Genomic DNA, 23,525 nt, shown 5'->3' on the forward strand with positions numbered 1-23,525 from the left:
GCCTGTGGCAGGGGGTCAGGCTAGATGATCTGTTCAGGTACCTCCTGACCCTAGCTACTATGAAACTATGCAACTATTCAAATTGTCAGCTACAAGAACATAGTGCTCAGTGGAATCTTTACCAAAGTCCTTGTTCATTAATTTGGATACATTCCTGGAAAACACACTCTTAAGAATATATTCTTGTGTTGTGTCTAGAATGACATTCTCATAAAAGGAAAGAGATTGTTTCTATTTTCATTGCACACTCTTGAATACACAGCAGGTATTTGCTAATAGAATTCTGAATTGCTTCTGTGTTTTTACACCATTATATAGGTTTATCACCATTGTTTGGGCTACATTTATGATCTGTTAAATAATAGGAGTGTGCAAAATGGGCCCTATTCAATTCGGATTCGGCCTGAATCGGGGATAGTGATTCAATTCATTGATTCGGATCACTGTCCCCAATCCAATTTGGCCGAATCTGAATCTGAAGAGTCAATGCTGATTCAGAGAATCAATGATTCGGACATAGACACAGCTTTAAATGTTTTTTCTACATACCTCAAGGTACCACTGTGGCTTGTGAATGCTGCGATGCTGGGGTGGATGGAATGTCCCACAGGAGTGCGGGGGACCCCCCATGTGCTCTGCAGCAAACCCAGAAGTGGAACAGAAATACTTCCAGTCCACTTCCAGGTCTGCCAGGGAGCATGCTGGACCCTCCCCCACAGCCCCCCAGCTTGGCGATAGGCTGCAGGGGGACCCTGGGTGCTTCCCCCAGACCCAGGAGGCACCAGTCACCAAGCCGGGGGGGGAGGGGGGTGGACACAGCGGGGCCTCCCAGCACGCTCTCCAGCGTACCTGGAAGTGGACTTGAAGCGCTTCTAGTCCACTTCCAGGTCTGCTGCTGAGCATGCTGGGGAGCCCCCACTGCTTCTGTGGGACACTCCATGTGCCCCAGCATCACAGCATTCACAAGCCACCTGCTACCTAGAGGTATGTAGAAAAAACATTTAAAGCTGTGTCTATGTCCAAATCGCCAAATTTTTCCAAATCTCTTCAAATTGATTCAGATAGTTCCGATCTCGCCGAATCAATTCGGAGAGATTAAAGGGTCCTCTGATTTGATTTTGATTCAGAAATTCGGTCACCAAATCAGGCTGAATCTCCACCAAATCAAATCAGCAACCAAAGCTTCACACAGCCCTATCCTCAGACAAAGGGTTGGCCCCCTCACCTCATTCATGGAATCCTGAAGTATTCATTAGTCACTATTCAAACATGACTTTCCAATGATCAGTCATAGAAAATGGTTTCACTTTCCTTTAACTATAGCCTCCCTCATTTCCTAAGTTAAAAGGAGAGGGGAGACCATTACAGAACATATCTTGACTGAACTTTTAGAAATGACTTATGATTTGGGGGTGCCCCATTTTTGGGTACCCCACTTGGTTTTTTTACTGTATGTCAGAGAAGCCTGATTTTCAAAAATAGTTTCATAGTTTCATAGTTTCTAGGGTCGGAAGGGACCTGAGCAGATCATCTAGTCCGACCCCCTGCCATGGCAGGAAGAGCACTGGGGTCAAATGACCCCAGTAAGGTGGTCATCCAACCTCCTCTTAAAAACCCCCAGGGTGGGAGCCTGCACCACCTCACTTGGAAGCTGGTTCCAGACCCTAGCCGCCCTGACCGTGAAGTAGCGCCTCCTGATGTCCAACTTAAACCTTCCCTCCGCCAGCTTGTGACCATTGTTCCTGGTCACTCCTTGCGGCGCTCGGGGGAACAGGGACTCCCCCAGCGCCTGCTGATCCCCCCTAACCAGTTTATAACAGGCCACAAGATCCCCCCTCAGCCTTCTCTTTTGAAGGCTGAACAGGTTCAGGTCCCGCAACCTTTCCTCATAGGACCTACCCTGCTGTCCCTTGATCATACGAGTGGCCCTCCTCTGGACCCTCTCCATGCTGTCCACATCCCTCTTGAAGTGCGGCGCCCAGAACTGGACGCAGTACTCCAGCTGCGGCCTGACCAGTGCCGCATAGAGGGGGAGGATCACCTCCTTGGACCTGCTCGAGATGCATCTGTGGATGCACGACAAGGTGCAGTTGGCCTTCCTAGCCGCCTCCCCACATTGCCGACTCATGTTCATCTTGGAGTCAATAATGACTCCCAGATCCTTTTCCACCTCCGTGCTGACAAGAGGGGAGTTCCCCAGCCTGTATGTATGGTGCCGATTGTTCCTCCCCAGGTGCATCACCTTACACTTGTCTGTGTTAAACCCCATCCTGTTCTCCTCCGCCCATCCTTGTAACCTATCTAGGTCCAACTGTAGCCTGTTGCTCCCCTCTATTGTGCCCACATCCCCCCACATCTTAGTGTCATCAGCAAACTTGAACAGGGTGCTTTGCACCCCCTCATCCAAATCACTGATGAAGATGTTGAACAGGGCGGGTCCAAGGACCGAGCCCTGTGGGACCCCACTTCCCACGTCCTTCCAGGTCAAGAAGGACCCATCCACTAAATGTTGAGCACCTGTCCCTTGCTGATCAGGAACCTTTCAAGTGTCTGAGGTTGGGTGACCAAAAATTAAAGCTCTCAAAAACACTTGAAAATTCAGGCCCAAAGACAAATTTCCTGCCTATGCATGAATCTTAAAACAAACACACCAAAAAATTAAGCATCAGTGGAGTTAAACTAAAGAATATTATTACACAATATTTGGGTTGGAAACACTGTAGGGCACTAGTTATATTTCAATTTAAAAAAGCATAGAATTCTAATTTGTTTTAAGAAATTGATTTGTTTGAGGTTTTTTCTTTTTCTTTTTCTTTTTTTTTTTAGCAGAAGGTCATTTAGAGCCTAAACTTGATGGGAGTTTTCATTTAATGGACTGGAACTCTTATGCTGAAGGGCCTTATCGGGAATTTTTTTCACTCCTTAAACATCTGCCATTGACACCAGCAGTCTTCCTCAATAAGGACTGAGTAAAAAATGATTTCCAGATTGAAGTTCTACAGTCCATTGCCACATTAGGGGTTAAAAAGAAGTGCAGTGCTTCCAGGAGAAAAGAAGGGACAACTATCACTGCAATACCATATAATTAAATCTGTCACTGAATATGGCCTAGTGTCTTCACTATTTCATAGCAAGGGATTTCTTCCACATACTAAGAAATCCTAGTAAACTAGAATTCATACTATTGCTGCAAGTGTTTTGTCTGGTTGCTATTTAGGGGATTGTTACATGAATCTATTCTTATGCAAGTAGGTTTTTATGAGCAAAAGGTGGAGGACTGGCTTTTATGTTTGGATTAGAGAAAACAAACTCCTCTGCTTTACTGAGAAGGCAGAAAATGTCCTGAAAAAGACTGATTACTATAAGGCTGTCTATAAGGTCTATAAGGCTGATAATTGTAAAGGACTACAATGCAGTAAAAAGCCAATGGCACGCATTAGAGCACCTTTTTTCCAATGTTAAGGGTCAGTCCCAGGCACTGGTATGCTTGAGGACCATTCGTAGGCCCTCCTCAGTATTTGCAATGACAGCACAATCATCAGCATACGGAAGTTCCACAATCAAGGCCAAAGTAACTTTGGTTTTGGCACAGAGGTGGGAGAGATTGAAAAGGCTCAATGCCAATGCCATGTGGCAGACAGTCACAGATGAGCATCTTAATGAGCACAAGAAAGATGTAAAACAGAATTGGTGCAATCACACAGCCCTGCTTGATGGCAGTTCAAATGCCAAAGGGCTCCATAGTGGAGCAATGGCATAGGATGGAGGCAGTCATCTGGTCATGAAGGAGTCTTAGGATGGTGATTAATTTCCCTGGGCAGCTAAACTTTGATAAGATCTTCCATAGAGCCTTCCATAGAGTCAAAGGCTTTGGTCAAAACAATATAGACCATATACAGTTCCTGGTTGTGTTCCTGGCATTGTTCCTGGATCTGCCAGGCTGCAAAAATCATGTGCAAGGTACTTAAACATCTTGTGTAGACGTGCCTAGAAATGCCATATGAAGTGCTTCAGGTTGTGTTGGTCATCAATCCACTTTTTAAAAGGTTGCTGGCCTTAAAAGAAGAATCCAAAGCCATCATTCAGTGCAAATAGGAAGGTCTGGCTACAGAAAGAATGGTGTTAGTATGATAGTTCCCAGCTGCCAGCATGTTTAGTACACTGAACAGACCTGTCAAGAACCATCACAGTTCTGTGGAAAAGAAAGCAAAAATTTCAGCGTTGTGGAACTCCTTGACATTAATCAATTTATGTAAAGTTTCCAGTGGAAAAATTTTAGCCCATTTATAATTGAAAAGGGGTCCTTTATATGAAAGCACTGTAGGAAAAAAATATTTCTTCTTTCCTTCAGACTGTTTTTTCTACGCATTTCTCTGAAGACTTCTATAAACATTGCTCAAATCCTGTCACATCATGAAATACTTCAAATATTTTGTAAGACAATGGCTGATTGAAACTGGATATTTATTGTGACACAAGTCCATGCCAAATGTTCAGCTAACAATGCTATTCAAAAGCTAGCCTGTAAAATATTTCCCTAGCTACAGTACTGCATCCTATTAGGAAAAAGAGTGTAGAAGAGTAACAGTCATGGGGTAATACAACTAACAGAAATCACAGGACAGAATTCAGTGCATCCTTTTGGCTCTAAGATAGTTGTGGCTAGCAGGGTTAATATGGACAGGGTCCAAACAACACTGAATCCCAGTGGCAGTGATTTTTCATAAACTGCAGAGCTGCAGATTGCAACATAAATTTTAGGATTACTCCCATGTTCTTAAATCATCTGCACTCCCATTAACACCCTATGTGTAGTCATTGGTATATTCCTGTCTAGTTTAAGTTTCATTTTGATAGACATGTTGAAAACATAGCTATATACATGTATACATATATATATATATACTTTGTTCCATATTGCAGCTACTTCCTCAATTTGAGGCTGAAAAAGCTCACATTTCCCAGATATTCCCATACATTTGAACTGCAGAAGGAAATGAAGCAACTAAGGGCAAGATACTCAAAGGTATTTTTGATTTTTCTAGCTCCCTTTGATTTTAATAGGAGTTTGGCACCAAAGTAGATGCAATTTTGGGGCCTCAGCACCTCAGGTGGTTCATGCAAGTTATGAAGCAGTAAAAACTGTTTTATGTCTTATACCATGTTAAGACATATATCACGTTAAGAGCTGATATGGAAAGCCAGCAGAAAACACCAATTGCAGAATAGACAAATTTTTGCTCAGTATCCAGACCCAGGGGCTCCGCTATATATTCTAGAATCTCATTGGTTGCCCCTTTATCTACTAACATATATATACAGAGCACTCCTCTAACAATTAACTGCAGTATATAGTACACCATCTACCTTATGAAAATTCTTTGCCAAAAGCTGCAGTGCCAAAGCAGAGATGCCAGTCCTCGAGGGATTACAAGTTGTTACTACAACAATGCACTTTACTTTTTCGGAAGTACCCTGGGGAATTCCACATTCTGATTTACTGTGGATGAACGGCCTACCCAGCAGGTCGCACTGGCTGCTCTCTCACCATGATGTTTATTTCAGTAATCCTGTTCACCATAACTATCAGTCTGTTGTCCCTGCAGTCTGGAAAATAACATAAAATATGAGCAGCGCTAGGATATTTAATGCTTTAGCGCAGCATTTCTCAACCTGTGGGTCACGACAGACTTTATGAAATGGTCACAAACAAACTTTAAAAATGGATCACCAAACTTTAAAAATGGATTCTTCTTTAAAAGGAGAAAAACATGGGAAACTCGGGCTTTCCCTTGTAGGCTGGCAGAATTCCAGCCTGCAAGGGGCTGTGCTTGGGGCCCCCCATGCCCCACACACCCACCTCCTGCCCCACACACTGTGGGGCTGGGGCCTGGGGGCAATGGGATGGGAATGACGGGTACTGGGTTAGGACCGGCCACTGAAGTTTACAAATGGATCCTGGTACAAAAAAGGTTGAGAACCCTGCTTTAGAATACCTAATGCAAGATAGCTCAGTTATGAGGAGGTAGGGAGTCACACTGCCCCCCAGAGGGACTCTTGGAGGAAAGGTACTTCTCTGCACATGCCAACCTTGCCTCCCTCTCATCTCTTTTGATGTGCATGGAGATGATACTCAGCACTCTGGACCAGGCAGAGACTGCAGTATTGTTTGGGACATGAGAAGGGCACAAAAAAGGGAGGTTTCTTTGAGCAGGAATCTGCAAAAAACAGAGAGAAAGAGAGTATGCATGCAAAGGAGCACACCCCTTGCATATCTTTTCTTTTTCCTTTTTTATTTGATTTAATCTTTTTCATTTTGTGCTGTATGATCTGTGATTAATGAACAATATGTCTTTTCAAGAAAAGGAAGCTCTTCTGAGTCACTCCAGTCAGGGCTTAATCACAACAGGCTCCCAGAAACAAGCTCCACATATAGTTCAGCTTGTGACTCTGACACCACTGGGAAGCAGTGAGCTGCCACCTAGAGATCTAGTCCAAGAGTGGCTGAGACAGGTGGTGCCACCCTGAAGGAAAGGAGCAATGCCAATCACCTGAAGAACACAATCAAGAGGGACTACAAAGGCATCTAAGCTGTAGTTCACTCCCTAATTGTAACAAATAGGTTTTCAAGTTATGCAAGATTTTATGTTGCTTACAGGCTGTAGCTGTAACATCTTATAGTCGGAGTTTACATCTTAAACCAAAGACAGTGAATTCCATGGTGAAGGATGCCTTTAAGCTATCTTCTCTCTTTCAAATTAGGGGAGCTCTGGTGTAGGGGCCTCCACAGATGGTAGCTAGAGTACACAGGAAGATGCAGCCTCTAAAGTTGTCAGGTCTTAGACTATTTATGGCTTTGCTGCTATGAAGTGGTTTTCAGTTTCAGAGTCACTGAGTTGCTGTGTTCCTGCTAAAAAAACTGTATCGGGGGTGCTCTAACTAAAACTCATCAAACGGCACTTTGACTAAAGCACCCCACCACCATTTTTCAGCATGGGGACACTGATACACATGACAATGGAGTCTGCCAGAGCACGGTAATTACCACAGTCTATTAATTGAGTGTGCTCCTAAGTGCTCTAATTATGCTGTAATAGTGTAATGTTCCAATGTGCTGTAATGCCTCTGCTCCGACGTGCTGTAATGCCTTGCTGCACATGTACAGGCACCCTATATATCTTGTTTTGTGACTCAAAGTATTATTAAAGTTGTTTGTGAGATCTCACATATCTAGAGACATAGGAACAGAGTGATAGCTGTTTGGATGGCCTTATCTGACCCCTTCCATTTGCTAGTGTATGAGTGTTTATCTAAGTAAAATCTTAACTGAAGCATTATTTGTTGACTTTTTCCCAAAAGGTTTATCATGCTAAATGATTTTCAAAGCATGTTTGGGACTTTTTGCTCCTCAAATGAATCAGATTCTCCTCTTGAGTTAGAATACTTGGGATTACTGCACTGTCACCCCGTTCTAGAACTGCTCTGCGTGTGGCCATACAAGTGGAAGAGTCATGTTCGTTCTCTTTATAATGGTGATGTATCAGAGAACCACAGTGCTGAAAGGAACCTCAGTGGTCATCACATCCTGGGGTCAGCAACCTACAACCTACAACAGGATGAGAGATTTGAACCAATAATTTCCCAGGTGACAATAACAACCTAGTGAATATGATGGGGTGAGTCCCTGTCTATGAGGTGGCTGATAATGATGCTGAGGTAAAACCCTGCTTGACGAAGGTAGCAGAAAGGAAATGAGGCCTAGTAAGAAGGTGGTTAGAGTTGTCCAACCCAAGACAGAGAGATGGGAATTTGAGGCAGTCCAGTAGGTACTGAACCTTACGACAAGTAAACCTATAGTCCATAAAATAAAACTATGACCTTGATGGCTCCCTGGTTCTTTCAATTCTCATCTCAAGATCTTAGTCTTTGGGGACAATTAACCTGTTCTCTGAGAATCCAGTTCCACCACCTCCATTTCTTGTGCCCAGTTTCCCTTCCTGAAATTCAGCAACTGGGTTTGGTCTTGTTTTTGCCTCTCTCCTGTCACACTTACTGCTCTTCACAATGTTGTGCCTCCTTCCTATAGCACAAAGACACTCAATTCTGACAGACTCGGGAGTCACCTCAGTATTCTGTGCTTAGTAAAAAGCCACAACACCACACATGCTTCTAGGTGAAATGAAGCAAAGCATACTATAATGCATGGCTACACGTGTGACATTAATGCAGTTCTGTGTGTTGTGTAATGCACAGTGGCAGGAAAGACATACTCGGTACATGCAGCAAAAAGGAAGTTTGATAATATTTTCTGCAAAGAGCTACAGGTAACATGTTGAACAGCCACTTGTAACTTGAGAGCCAAGATTGGATTATCACTGATATAGCAGCATGTCAGCACTGCGAGGCACAGACTGGAATCAGCTGTGGAATATTCTCTGACAGTCTTGAATGAAAGATCTTGCACAAAACTTCATGGAATTTTGTTGGAAAACTAAAAAATAATATCATGAACATATTATCCACCTTAGTTGTTTCTGAGACACCTAATAAACTTAATGAAGCAAATATAGATATCCAGTTTGTACAGAGAAAATGTATATTGGCTCATTACTGTGCAGCTCACATGTTTTTCTTACCGTATTTCATAATGTGTATAGTTTGCTTAGTTTTCTGAAAATGTGTGTGTGTGTGTGTGTGTGTAACTTACCATCTCTGGGGTAAGTGTGTGTCTGAGCCTCAGAAAGGCCCAACTGGTGAGATGTCTGCAGCAGCAGAGATCTCTCTTTGGAATTCCCCATTTAAAATTGACAGTGACATAAAACAGAGGGCCCAATCACTTTGATTAATAAAATATGTATAAGACTGCTTAGCAACCCACAGTTGTTTTTCTAACACTCTCAGAAAAAACTCCCCAAAGCGTAAGTGAATCACAGGGGAATGCACTAATGAATTTTCATGAGCTCAGAGTTCTGTAAGATGAATATTATTTGGCTAAGTGCTTTTTATGACTGTTCCTAACAAAGCAGAGACCTCAGGTGGGACAACATCAATGGCTGGAAGGACACTATGTACAGCTAGGGAGACTTACTGTAGCAGGGAAATGTCCGCTGTAAAAGAGCGTGGTTTACCGTTATCTTTCCAGTTCCCCACAAAAGGCCTTCTGCTCTGTGTACCAAATCTGTGGCTCAAAAATGTGCCTAATATGGCAAGTAGGAGGAGGAACATTGCAAGCATGGAGTCTGATGCCCTCCTGGAAAGCACCCAGATCACTGGACATGTCTGTATGCTATCATGGCATGCCAGGCAGCACTGTGCTGAAACACACTGAATTGCTCCCCATGCACTACCTCCCAAACTGGAAGCAGCATAGCTGTGCTTGTGCAGCATGCACTCAGGCTAGCTACTTTCGCCTCCCTTGTGGTAAAGGCATGCTCACTGCACCTTTGTCCTTATGTATCACCAGTGTTAGCTGCTGATAATGGGCCAAAGACTTTCACATCCTGGATCTGAACAGTCCTTATCGTATCACCCAGACAATCAGAGACAGCTATACGCTGCATATGTTACGCAATAGGATTAAAGCTGGCACCCAGAAATAACTGTTTGAGACCAGCTTAAATAGACACAGCCTCGATACAGAAATAAAAAAGCCAGGAAGCCCCTGGTTAATGCTCAGAAACCCAGGTTTACCTCCAACCATGATTTACCTCCTACCTACCCATAACTCCTCTCATCACCTCCAGGCAAACATGCAATCTCCACTCCTGAAACATCATCAGGTGCAAGTCCCTCTCTCTTCCTTCCTCCCACTTGTAAGAATAGGAATGGGAAAATGGCACAAGCTGTGGTCTGAGATGTAATAGCGTCTTCCTGCATTTGGTAGAAGAGGAAGCCTTGGCAGATTGGCTCAGATGGGATGGCTGCTAGGATGGGTAAAACCTTTCCCCAATCCCTGGGGGCTACAGATAGCCCTTCCCCACCCCACACAAGAACTGCCATTTACTGAGTCAGACTACAGGTCCATCTTCCCTGGTATCCTACATCACACAGAGGCAGAGTGGATGTTGAAAGGGAGAGTGAACTGGGTATGACCTGGGTTTTTTCCCCTGTTCCTCTCCTACTTGCAGCCTCCAGCATTTAATGTCTAGTAAGTTCTGATTCAGAAGATGTATCCTTAACTCTCATCCTCAATAGCTGCTGATGCACTTTTCCTCCAAGAATTTGTCCAATTTTTTTTTTAAATGGTCAGCTTCCACAACATCTTACAGCAATGAGATCCCCACTTTAATTACATTCTATGTGAAAAAGAACCTTCTTTTGTTTAGCTTTAAACTTACTACCTACTAGTTTCATTTTATGACTCCTAGCTCTTGTGTTGTAAGAGCCAGTAAACAATAAATCCCTATTTACTTGCTCATCAGCAATGAGAATGTTGTAAATGCTTATCACAGTACTCAAGGTGTGGATGCACTATGGATTTATATAGGGGCATTTATTTATTTAGCATATGCAGTTTTGGCATATTGTTTCAGCCTTCTTAAGGCGATGTCATCATCACCAATGTGAAGAGCCTGAAGGTCACTAGGTAGCATTGTAACTAGACATGAGTCAATTTGGGACATTGTTTGAATTTATCCACCAGGGCATTTGCTATCATTGTGAAGGCCCCATTGGTATAGGTGTGAGGCACAGTGACCCTGTCCAATTCAAAAATGGTTAAGAAGTGCTCAATAACAGTGTGGTCAGTTAAATCCTGGTTGACTGACTATAGGGGCATAATGATACTGTTTTCATAGATTCATAGATGTTTGGGTCAGAAGGGACCTAAGCAGATCATTCAGTCCAACCCCCAGCCCTGGGCAGGAAAAAGTCTACCACAGCCAGGTTCATGTCTAGCCTCCTCTTAAAGACCCCCAGGGTAGGGGGAATTGTTTTGTTCATAATTCCATTGTTAATAATTCCTAACATTTTGTTTTCCTTTTTGATGACTGCTGAGCATTGAACACTAACTCTTTCCTTTCCTTTGCTGGCTGCTCTACTCACTTGCCTCCCCATAGCCCAGCTCTCCAGGGGGACACATGAGACTGAGGTGGACATGTGGGATAAATGGCCCTGTTGGTGGAGGGAGAGCTGCTGCAATTCTGTGCTCCACTATTCTTGCCTGCTTGTAGATATAGAGCAAAGACATGATAGAGACATACATGCTGAAAAACACCCCAGTTTCAGTAGGGAGTGTTGTGTCTTATTGTGTTTTCCTTGCACTGTCCCTTGAAGGCCAAAGCCCTCTGCATACATAGACTGATTAGAGAGGGTGTTGTAGCTCAGTGGTAGAGTGCATACTTTGGTAGAGTGTGTGCTTTGCATGTATGCAGTCTTTGGTTCAATCCCCAGCATCTCCATACTAGGGGACAGCAATCATGAAATGATCCAGTTTGCTATTCAGAGAAAGGTGGGGAGGGTAACTAGCACAGCACAAATGCTTGACTTTAGGAAAGCCAACTTCAGCGTGCTCAGGGCAGTAGTAAGGGGGAGGCACTTGGAGCCCAGGGGGTAGCTAGTATGGGGGTCCAGAAAAGGTGGTCCTTCCTCAAGGAGGCTATCCTTGGGGCGCAGCAGGATGCAATTCTTCTGCACAGGAAGGTGGGAAAAGGGTCCAAGAAACCTTCATGGCTGAGGGCGGATATCCAGGCTGGCCTGAGGGCAAAGAAAAAAGTGTACTAGCAGGGGGCAGGGACAAAGGAGGAGTACACCTCCCTGACCCGAGCTTGTAGGGATTTGGTGAGGAAGGTGAAAGCAGCATTGGAGCTTAGATTAGCTTCTGGGATTAAGGATAACAAAAAGTCCTTTTTCAAGTATATAGGTAGCAAGAAGAAGTCTCGGGGTAACATTGGACCCCTACGAGGCAGGGCAGGGCAGGTGACGGACGCGCGAGAGAAGGCAGAACTCTTCAACAAGTACTTTGTCTCCGTGTTCCTGTCTGCTGACATCAGGGTGCTCTCGGGTGACAGCGTGGAGAGACCCAGGAAGGATGCGAGTCCCCCGACTGTTAGTTCAGACCTAGTTAAGGATTACCTGGAGGGCTTAGATGTGTCCAAGTCAGCGGGCCCGGATGACCTTCATCCGCGGGTGCTGAGGGAATTGGCTGGTGTCATTGTGGAGCCATTGGCACGGCTGTTTGAGGACTCCTGGTGCTCGGGCCAAGTCCCTGAGGACTGGAAAAGGGCCAATGTGGTCCCTATTTTCAAGAAGGGGAGGAAGGAAGAGCCTGGCAACTACAGGCCAGTCAGCCTCACTTCTATCCTGGGGAAGGTCTTTGAAAAAATTATCAAGGGCCACATTTGTGAGAGCCCTGCAGGGGAAGTGATGTTGAGGGGTAACCAGCATGGGTTCATGCAAGGCCGATCCTGCCTGACTAACCTGGTCTCTTTCTATGACCAGGTAACAAAGAGCTTAGATGGGAAGGAGGAAGTCGATGTCATCTTCTTGGACTTCCAGAAGGCCTTCGACACAGTGTCCCACCCAATTCTGGTGGGCAAGCTGAGGGACTGCGGCATTGACGAATGCACGGTCACATGGGTGGCAAACTGGCTCCAGGGGCGCACCCAGAGGGTGGTGGTGGACGGGTCGATGTCGACCTGGGAGGGTGTGGGCAGCGGAGTCCCCCAGGGCTCGGTCCTTGGGCCGGTGCTGTTCAACATCTTCATTAGCGACCTGGACGAGGGTGTGGAGAGCACCCTGTTCAAGTTCGCTGATGACACCAAGCTGTGGGGTAAAGTGAATACACCGGCAGGCAGGGACCGCATCCAGGCAGACCTGGATAGGTTAGAGAAGTGGGCGGATCTGAACAGGATGCGGTTCAACAAGGACAAGTGCAGGGTGCTGCACCTGGGGAGAGGGAACCAGCATTATGGTTATAGGTTAGGGGCTGACCCTCTCGGCAGCACAGAGGCAGAGAGGGATCTTGGAGTCAGGATTGACTCCAGGATGAATATGAGTCACCAATGCAATGAAGCAATAGGCAGAGCCAACCGCACCCTGTCATGCATCAACAGGGGCATCACTAACAGGTCCAGAGAGGTCTTGCTCCCCCTCTATGCGGCGCTGGTCAGGCCGCAGCTGGAGTACTGTGTCCAGTTCTGGGTGCCGCACTTCAAGAAGGACGTGGAGAACCTGGAGAGGGTCCAGAGGAGGGCCACTCGTATGGTTGAGGGCCTCCGTGGCCAGCCCTATGAGAAGAGGCTGAGGGACCTGAATCTCTTCAGTCTCTGCAAGAGGAGACTGAGGGGGGATCTTGTGGCTGCCTACAACCTTATCAGGGGCCAGCAGCAGGGACTCGGGGAAAGTCTGTTCACCAGGGCCCCCCTTGGAGTCACCAGGAACAATGGCCACAAGCTGAGGGAGGATAGGTTTAGGTTAGATATTAGGAAGAACTACTTCACTGTAAGGGTGGCCAGAGCCTGGAATAGGCTTCCCAGAGAGGTGGTGCTCTCACCTTCCCTGGAAATCTTCAAGAGGTGACTGGATAGGCACCTGGCTGGAGTCTTATGACCCCTGCCACCCCCAGTGCTCCTTCCTGCCCATGGCAGGGGGTCGGACTCGATGCTCTGTCTAGGTCCCTTCCGACTCATTGAGTCTATGATTCTATGTTCAGCACTGCAGGGTTCAGTTTGCTTGTGGCAGTTTTGTAGCAGTGGAGACTCCCTGTTCTCTGCCATGAGGAGCCAGAGACATTCTTGGTGCCTCTCTCTCCATGGGACTGGACTGGGTCAAGTCAGAGGCAGAGCAGGTATAAGATCTGCATACATAGACTGATACAACTGTTAAGATCCATCCTGGATATGATTCCAGAGAGTTATAATAATAAATGTTAGTTCAACCCAGGAGTGTCCAGGGTGATGTTGCTGAACTCACAACATATCATCTGGTGACGAGGATGGGATGCTTTGCTGAAAAGACACCCCTAGATTGTGGGACACTGCTCTGAGGCCAGGCTGTATTTTGTGTTTGGAGGGAAGTATTTTTTTCTTCTTCTTTTTTTTCTAATACCTCTGATGTTAGTTAAAATGGCCACATTGGGGCATATAGAAGAATTTGATGTGAGCCAGCCAGCTTCTTGGGACTCTTATGCGGAAAGGCTATCCTATTACCTGGAAGCCAACAAAGTGGAAAACCCAGCACAGAGGCGTGCAATCCTCCTGACGGTCTGTGGTGCCAAAACATTTGCCATTGTTCACTCCGTCACAGCACCTGCCTTACCAAACACTAAGTCTTATGCTGAACTAGTTGCCCTGCTAAAGGCACATTTTTGCCCAAGGCCATCTGTTACCCTGCAGAGATTTCATTTTTTTAAACAGGACGAAGAGGCCAATGAAGGCAGAGCAGATTACCTGGCTGAGCTCCATCACCTTGCCAAGTTTTGTGAGTTTGGTGATCTCCTGGATGGCCTGTTTCACAACCGTCTCATCTGTGGGGTTCAAGATGAAGCAATCCAATGTTGCCTGCTCTCTGAACGAAATGTGACCTTGGCTACTGCACAAGAAAAAGCCCTGGCAGCTGAAGCAGCATCCCCTACTGTGAGAGAAATTTGCTAGGCATTCTCCAGCAAAGTCCGCTTACACCAAAAAGATCAAGGATCAGATCATCACCAGCAAATTCAACAGATTATACCCTCACCAACAGCACTACATAAGCCAATTAATCTACAGACATGTTTGAGTTATGATGGCCAACATAGACAAAGGGAGTGCGGGGTTAGGAATGCGGAGTGTCATGCCTGCAAGAAGAAGGGCCACATAGAGAGGGTTTGCTGCTCGAAGGCCAGTTCCAGGAGTCGAAAAGACTGTGGCAAATGTATTCACTCCCAAAGCCATTCCCGGGGTACAGTCTTCCGCAGAACGTGAGGTACAAAAACTATATTTGATTCAAAATGTTGGTGTTGTCAAAACTCAAGGTTCTGAGATGAATGCAACAGTAGTAATAAATGGCAAGAAGTGCAAAATGGAAGTGGACTCAGGTTTGGGAGTATCCCTCATAAATGAAAACACATTCTTCCAGTTGTTTTGGCACCCTCTCCCCAAGTTAGTGAAACCCAAGTGTCGCCTATGTGACTACAATGGACTGATTGTGGAAACTTTGGGTAGCTGCAATGTAGATGTCCAGTATGGATCTGTTAGACAGCATCTACCCCTCATTGCCACTAAGGGTTCCTGAAAAAGTCCTCTGGGGAGAAATTGGTTCTCACCATTGGGAATCAGTATTCAAGGCGTACACAGTCTCTGCACAGAAAGTCTGAAAAGGCTTGCAAGAGAGTTTTCCCAGGTATTCTGCGAGGAATTAGGAACTTACTCTGGTCCACCTGTGATGTTCCAAATGGATCCTGTGATAACCCCTGTCTTTATGAAGGCTCAGAATGGACCTTTTGCACTGCAGCCAAAAATTGATGCAGAATTAGATCAGCTTATCGTGCAAGGGGTTCTCAACCCAATCATACATACAAGATGGGCCACACCAATTGTTCATGTTTTAAAACCTAATAGCAGTGTTTGTATCTGTGAGGATTACAAGTGCACTGTGAATAAAGCACTTAAGCAGGACCCGCACCCAGTGCCTACCATTAACCAGTTACTGTCTGTTCTTGCAGGAGGGAAGGTTTTTGCCAAACTTGACCTCGCTCAGGCGTATCAGTAATTGATAGTGGATGACAAGGCTGCTGAGGCCCAAACAATAATTACACACCAGGAAGCATTCTGTGTCAAGCGCCTCCAGTTTGGAATTTCTGGGGCACCAGGAATTTTCAAGCAGCTCATGGAGAAAATGCTAGCAGGAATTCCTGGGATTGTTCCATGCTTTGATGATGTGTTGATCATGGGGCCGCCTAGAGAGAAACTCACTGAGAGACTCAGAGAAGTTTTGTAGAGATTCGATAAAGCGGGTAAAGAGGGAAATGTCAACTGGGAGTTTCCAGTATCAGCTTTGGAATATCAAATTGATGCTTCTGGCATTCACCCAGTTGAAGACAAGGTAAAAGCAATATGTGATGCCCCTATACCAAAATGCAGACAGGATCTTCAAGCATTCTTAGGACTTCTCCATTTTTATTACATCTTCTTGAAAAACAAAGCCACCATAGCAGAGCCCCTTCATCACTTACTGGATAAAGGAGCTCAGTGGAAATGGACTTGCCAGCACAACAAAGCCTTCCAGAGCATCAAGAAGTTGCTGACATCAGACTCTGTCCTTGTTCACTATGATGAGCAGAAGCCACTGTCCATCACTTGTGATGCCTTGCTCTTTGGTGTTGGCACTGTCCTCAGTCAGACATTGCCTGGTGGCATGGACACACCTGTTGCTTTTTACTCAAGAACAATGACTTCAACAGAGAGGAATTACACACAGATTGATAAAGAAGCATTGGCAATCATTGCAGAATGTGCCAGGGCACTGTTGGTGCCTGCCACTTTAAGAGCTGAGCCAAGCAGCCAGCAGGTGGTTGATTGCAGCGGCCATTGTAGATCTCTGGCCACCTATATAAACAGAGCAGTTCACTACTGGCAGACCAGGCAGTAATATTGTGTGGCTGCAAGTCTATGCAACATCCTGAAGGTAGGGGCAGGAGCTGTAGGGCATGGCTAGGAGGCTCCTGGTCCTGGGCATGACCTAAAACTGCACCCTGCTGGGAGTGGGTGGCCTGGTGGGGCTCTCAGTAGTGTGGGAGCCCCCAGGAAATGCCAGGCCAGTTGCCACCCTGGTGAAAGGTAGGAAGGCGTGCCTTAACCCCAGCCTTCACCTTTGGGTGGGTCATTTATTATCAGAGGTAGATGGAAGCCAGGCATAGCTGCAGCCACCTGAGCCCTGTGGGATGCAAGACCCTGAGGAGAGGTAGTTGGGGCCAGGCATGGCTATGGCCACCTGAGCTCACTGGGGAGGGAAGCCCTGCAGCCCCAGTGAGGGGGCAGAGATGAGGAGTCCCAACAAGTGGGGGGGAGGGGAAACCAGAGGGGTGGTAGCTCAATACGTATAAGTGATCTATGTACGGCTTTCACCCAAAGCCCAGCCCCTATCTGGGGCAGATGCTTTCCTCTATCGTTTTATATTCTAGTCAGTCTCTAGTGCTCATCACCTTGTCTGAGTGGGGTTTTTTTCTCCTTCTTTCTCACTCTGTCTTTTATGCTGAGACACAGATTCATAGATATAGGGTCAGAAGGGACCTGAGCAGATCATCAAGTCTGACTGCCTACCCTGGGCAGGAATGAATACTGGGCTCATGTGACCTCCACTAAATTAAGCTCATATGATCCCAGCTAGGTAATTATCAAGCCTCCTTTTAAAGACCCCTAATGTAGGAGCTAGCACCACTTCCCTTGGAAGCTGGTTCCAGATCCTGGCTGCCCTGACTGTGTAGTAGTAGCTCCTGATGTCTACTGAACCTGCTCGCAATCAACTTGTGGCTGTTATTCCCTGTTACTCCAGGAGGCGCTTGGAGGAACAGGGTCTTGTCCATTCCCCTCTGGTCCCCCCTAGTAAGTTTTATAGATGGCCACTAGATCCCCTCTCAGCCTTCTCTTGTGAAGGCTGAACAGGTTCAGGTCCCATAGCCTCTCCTCATAGGGCCTGCCCTGCTGCCTCGATCATGCGAGTGATCCTCCTCTGGACCCTCTTGATCCTGGCCTCATCCCTCCTACAGTGCGGTGCCCAGAACTGGACACAGTACTCCAACTGCAGCCTGACCAATGTCACATAGAGGGGGAGGATCACCTCTTTGGACCTGCTCGTGATGCATCTGTGGATGCATGACAAGGTGCTATTGGCCTTGCTGACCTCATCCTTACACTGTTGGCCCGTATTCATTTTAGAATCGATAATGACTCCAAGATCTCTTTCTGCCACTGTGCTTTCAAGAAGGGAGTTCCCCAGCCTATAAGTTCTTTCTGCCCAAGTGCAGTACCCTGCACTTGTCAGTACTGAATCCCATCCTATTCACATTTGCCCACCCCTGTAACCTGTCCAGGTCCAGTTGTATCCTGTTCCTTCCTTCTAGCGTGCCCACCTCATCACAGATCTTGGTGTTGTCAGCAAATTTGAACAGGGTGCTGTTCACCCCCTTGTCCAAGTTGCTGATAAAGAAATTGAACAGTACTAGCCTGAGGACCAACCCCTGGGGGACCCCACTGCTCGCCTCCCTCCAGGTTGAATATGACCCATCCACCACCACTCTCTGGGTGCGGCCCCCTAGCCAATTTGCGACCCATCTGACTGTAGGCATCAATGCCACAGTTGCTTAGCTTTTTAATGAGAATGGGGTGGGAGACAGTGTCAAAGGCCTTCCTGAAGTCCAGAAAGTCTACATCTACTGCGACACCTGCATCCAATGATTTTGTGACCTGATCGTAGAAGGCAATTGGGTTGGTCTGACAGGACCTGCCTTCAATGAACTCATGCTGGTTGTCCTTGAACATCCTCTCCCCTGCTGGTCCCTCCCAGATGTGCTCCTGGATAATTTTTTCAAAGAGCTTCCCCAGGACTGAAGTAAGACAAATGGGCCTAAGGTTGCCTGGCTCCTCCCTCCTCCCTTTTTTTTTTTTTTTTGAAAATGGGGAACACATTGGTTTGATTGTGCTACTCTTCCTCCAGTGGAAGTCTTCATGCTGGAATCCATGCCAGAAGCCCTTCTTCAGGCTGATCAGATGGCAAAAGACCCTATCCTTGCCCATATCCTCAACTGGGTGTGGAGGGGCTGTCCTGCAGACAAATTGGCTGAGGAATTCAGGCCACTTTCATCACATTGGCATGAGTTGTCTGCACACAAGGGTTGCCTCTTGTGGGGAAATCGTGTCGTAATTCCAGAAGCAGGATGCCAAATCATACTGACAACGCTGCATGCAGCACACCCAGGCATTGAGGATGAAAGGACTGACTAGAAGTTATGTATAGTGGCCAGTTACGGATAATGACATAGAAGGGGCTGTGAGGGAGTGCAGCATTTGTCAACTAACCCATCATAATCCACCAAAGGCACCAGTATTCCCTTGGGAAATGACAAAGGAACCCTGGTCATGCATCCACATAGATTTTGCTGGACCTTTTCAAGGTAAGAACTTCTTAATTGTTGTTGACTCGTACTCAAAATGGCTTGAAGTGATTGCTGTCTCAACTCTTACATCAACTGACACTATTCTTTCTGATAATGGCAGCGCATTCACCTCAGCAGTTCCAAGATTTTGTCAGCTGCAACATTGTTCGAACTGTTACCATTGCACCTCTCAGGCCGCAGGCCAATAGGCAAGCTGAGTGAATGGTGCAGACTATAAAAGATGCACTGAAAATGATTGTTGTAGGAGACTGGCAAGATTTCTGTTTGCTCAACATGTAATTCCTTGCCCTGCAACAGGGTCCAGCCCATCGGAGCTTCTTATGGATTGTCATCTCAAGACATGCCTTGACTGTGTTAACCCAGACCTTGTGAGAGACATGCAGTTTAGGAAAGAAAAGGAGTTGGACTCTGCATTACCATCTGATACCTTTTTAAGTCTTTTCATTTCACAAGAGACTGTCTGTTCAGAACTACAGGACAGGCCCACAGTAGGTTCAATCTAAAATGTAAGCGCCACAGGACCCATATCATATACAGACTGATGACGGACAAGCTTGGAGACATCATGTGGACCAGCTGCGTGGGCGTTCTCCTACTGATAACCCTACACCTGGGTTCAGTTTGCTTGTGACAGTTTTGCAGCACTGGGGACTCCATTATCTCTGCCATGAGGAGCCAGAGGCATTCTTGGTGCCTCTCTCTCCACAGGCTGGGACTAGGCCAAGTTGGAGGCAGAGCAAGTATAAGTTCTGCATACCTAGACTGAGAGCCATTGTTAAGATTCATCCTGGATATGATTCCAGAGAATTAGGAGTGTCCAGAGTGGTGTTGCTGAACTACCAACATATTGGGGAGCTGGCCCTTTGCTGACACTCGTTTTGAGCATTACGTTTGCTAAACTAGTAGCAAGACTGCTCTTAGCACCAGCAGAGGGAAATGTGACTATGCATATGTCAACACTGAAGACTGCTTGCAGTGTAGAGATACCCAGGCTAGCTGAAAACATGATGGCTCAGGTAGTGGAAACAATCTAACCATAGCAGTCCATCTAGCAGAAGGCAAGGTAAATTATCCCACGTGGAACTTTGTGCTACCACAGCTAGGCTCCTACCTGTATCTGAGCCTACTGGTCTAACGCCAGGCCAGACTTGTCTTCTCTATGCTGTAGTCTAACGTGGAGACTCACTGTAAGAGTTAGTGGAGCAAGCACTCTGCATGTACAACTCGGCCTGAAGCAGCGGGAGAGAACATTGCTTTGCACGGTGAAGTGGCAAAATTCCAGAGTCCCTGGAAGGGTCAAAACTTAGGGCTTGGGATCATGTAAAGGACAAGAGACAGGCAAAATAACAAACTGCTGCTTCGACCCAGGGCACTTTCTTATTGGCCCAGCCGATCAGCACACCTGTTACTCATTATGAAGCACATCTCAAATTCTGTGAAACAGCAGTAAGAACAAAGAGCCACATGTTCCTTTTTCTGTGCAAATCATGCAGGGAGGAGCAACTTGATGATCTGCTCAGGTCCCTTCCAGCCCTACTAACTGTGAAACTAAAACAAGCCATTATCTGTCTACCCCACTTCACAGGACTAATAGAGGGTTTGAAGTGGGTAGCACTCAAAAAGGATGGGGCTGAGTAAAGATCTGCAGAAGGGGATCCCCTGCACTCCTTTATCGGCTCTCATCCTGTGACAGCACAGACAGGATCTGTAGATATGCTGCTGCTGTTAGCTATGCCTGGCTGTGCTCTGTGACTGCATAATGAGATTTATGGCTTATGTGAGGGAAACGGTATTTTCACTGCAGCATTTTCTTTAGCCTGACTTCACTCCAGAAGAAGCATGATGGCTCGGTGCACTTCTCAGGCTTCTCCATCTCCTGCTGCCCCTTCTTGCCTCTTTTTTTTTTTTTTTCTTTTTCCTCCGTGTCCCATTCTGTCCTGAGCAAAGTTTGCTGGGTGGGAAGGTAGAAGCCTATGCTTCTTCCCCACCCCCTCTCTCGCATCGGATAGTTTTTCCCCAAGGATTTGCTCCTCTTAGTATCACACCGTAGCAGGGAATTTGGGACATAATTCTAGACAAATCAATGACCGTTTTTTGTTAATATGTATTTATTAGAGCCAGTCTCAAGGCCAATTTTTGCAAGTGCTGAAATAGCCTTTCTCCAGACCCATTAGCAATAAACGATGTTCAGAAGGGCCTATTGGTGATGACTATTGGCAGCAATTGCTGCCTGCTCTCCTGAGCAATTCTTCTGACTTGCAGAGCAGTCTGGGCCCTGAGACTAGATCTAAGTTTCTTGAGAGGCTGAAAGTTCCTACATGCACTAGAAATTAAGGGAGCACAAGAGTAATGTATCTCCACTTTTTCTCCTGCTGAGAACAACCTGCCATACCCAAGGAGCTGGATTTGAGCTAGATTCACTGAAAGACTAAGGCACGGCAGCACCTAACATGTAGGTTCTCTGTGCTTGCTGCCTAGGCTCCCTACACAATGACTGCGGAGAACTTGGCTCCACGGATTTGGCAACAGCCGGCACAACGAGCTGTAAGCCACTTATTCAAGCCAATAGGAAATGCCTAAAGAGAAAAAAGGGCAAGTCTTAAAGGTGCCTAACCTCAACCGCAGAGGTGCTTGCCTCCAGTTGAGGTTCACTACTGTGTATCACGTAACCTATGCTGTGTGTGATACCTTCTTGTTTTCACCAAAGAGTCCAAGGGTTAGATAACTTTGTGGGAGACAAAAGCTCAACCTTTTTATGATTGGTGGAACTTGAACCTGTCTCCTCAAGTGAAGGTTATAAGGCTTCCTGGCTATAAAGTACTCAATTATGAATGCTTTCTATTGTAAAGCATGCAGCGAGTGACACTGAAGTCTCCCTCATTCTATCTGAATGCTCTTGCTACAGTGCTAGTCGTGCTTACTTACTCCCCCCGTGTTTCTCTAGATACTTATTTCATAGACATTTGACCTGGAAGGGACCCCAGGGGATCATCGAGTCCAGCCCCCTACCCCAGGGGCAGGAAGTTGACAGGGATCATAGGATCCCAGCAAGATAAACATCCAAGCATGTCTTGAAGGTGTTCAAAGTGGGTGCTTGAACCACCTTCGGCAAGTCAACTCCAAACCTTGGGGGCTCGGACAGTAAAGAAGTTCTTCCTTATGTCCAACCTGAATTAGTTGTGGAGCAGTTTATGACCATTCGATCTTGTCATTCCCTTGGGGCACTCTAGTTAACAGTCATTCCCCCAGATCCTGGGGGAATGACCGATAAACTTATAGGTGGCCAACAGATCACCCCTGAGCATGCAAAGTGGAACTACTTCAACAGTAGGGACTGAGAACACCTTGACCTCCAAATACCATAAAGCATAGTGGCTAGAGGTGGGAAAGCTATGCTCAACTCCCTTCAAACAGAGGACAGTGTTGACTAGATGATTGCTCTGTTGAATAAGGGTGGGCTGCTCCATTCAGGGTTTTGGATGCAACCCAAGTTGGAGGGAGGTATTCTGTGAAAGCCTAAAGGATTGGATCACATAGATGAAACAAGTGACCACAGCTCATTTGTAGATTGATCTCAACAGGGCTTTGGTGCTCAGCTGCTTGGCATGGTCAGGTGTTAAGAAACTTCTGGGCATTCCCAGAAGCAGGGAGTTAGTGCCTAAGAAACCTACCTGATGAAAATGTAACTGTCTGGCATCTTTAGCATTTGTATTACACTTCCAAGCATCAAAAGTTTTGACTAAAGTGTCTTCAGAGACAGATAGGCAGAAGTGAGCTGCCTACACTTCAGCATTCACTAAAGTGTGTAATGAAATCTTATTTTGTTTACAAATGCGGTATTCAATAAATCTGCTTCCCAATATGTGCATCTCTGATTTTGATATAGAAAAATGGAAATCCCACCACACTTATAAATAGCTCATTCCATACATTGTGCTTAGGGTCACTTATCAGTTTCATTTAAAGTTTAGTGTAAAGTGGTACAGATATGGTCAGGAGTACTCCTGGTCCATGAAAAGGGTTCCTACTTGTGTCATTAATAAATAAGCATAATACTTTGTCCCCGTTTCATCCTTACATTATTGTTTGTATCTCACTTTACTAACCCTCCCTGAAATCTGAATTACCTAGCACTGCCTCATGAACACTTTTGCAATCTGGTTAAATCTGCATCTGTGCATTGAATCATCACTGAAATATGGAACAGTACTGTAAGCTGCTGCTGCCACCTTCAGGTCACCCTTGCTAAATACTTTCTCCTTCAGTTTAGAAGAGTCTTATTTGGTAAGCAAATGTTTGCAGGCCCAGAGCTGATGGGCAGAAAGACAAGATGATACACTAGGAGGAAGCTGTAGTTTGTCACAGATAATTTAATTCTTTTAAAATTGTCTTTATGTTACCCATCCCACCCAGACACACACCCTTTTCTTTTTCA

General features: G+C 46.0%; 1 pseudogene; it reads left to right on the plus strand.

Annotated features, from left to right (window-relative positions):
- The first annotated feature begins 14,958 nt into the window (after positions 1-14,958).
- LOC109298933 lies at positions 14,959-19,291 on the plus strand (annotated as a pseudogene).
- Positions 19,292-23,525: the final 4,234 nt, after the last annotated feature.

The sequence above is a fragment of the Gavialis gangeticus genome, unplaced genomic scaffold (assembly GCF_001723915.1).
Source record: "Gavialis gangeticus isolate Ggan-Ray unplaced genomic scaffold, GavGan_comp1, whole genome shotgun sequence".
In the NCBI taxonomy this organism is placed as follows: Eukaryota; Metazoa; Chordata; order Crocodylia; family Gavialidae; genus Gavialis; species Gavialis gangeticus.